The sequence below is a fragment of the Numida meleagris genome, chromosome 32 (genome assembly GCF_002078875.1).
Source record: "Numida meleagris isolate 19003 breed g44 Domestic line chromosome 32, NumMel1.0, whole genome shotgun sequence".
Lineage (NCBI taxonomy): Eukaryota > Metazoa > Chordata > Aves > Galliformes > Numididae > Numida > Numida meleagris.
The window spans coordinates 1407193-1407411 of record NC_034437.1 but is presented as its reverse complement, the minus strand read 5'-3'; the positions used below and the strand labels follow the sequence as shown (position 1 = coordinate 1407411).

General features: G+C 65.3%; 1 protein-coding gene across 6 annotated transcripts in view; it reads right to left on the bottom strand.

Moving 5' to 3' along the window:
- NACA (nascent polypeptide-associated complex alpha subunit) overlaps positions 1–219 on the bottom strand; it is a 10799-nt gene that overhangs the window by 5269 nt on the left and 5311 nt on the right. The gene's annotated exons all lie outside the window — the stretch shown is intronic.

The window sequence follows — 219 nt, the reverse complement described above, 5'->3', positions numbered from 1 at the left end:
TGGTGACTGGGTTCTGCGGTGCTGCTTTGGCTGCAGCAGGGGCAGCTGGTGCTGAAGCAGCTGCAGGAGCTGGAGTGGCAACAACGGGGCTCTGGGGAGCCGCTTTGTTAGCAGCAGGGGCAGCTGCAGCCTGGGGAGCTGCAGGTCCCCCAGCAGGAGCAGAGGGGGCAGCAACGGGGCTCTGGGGTGCTTCTTTGGTAGCAGCAGGAGCAGCTGTAG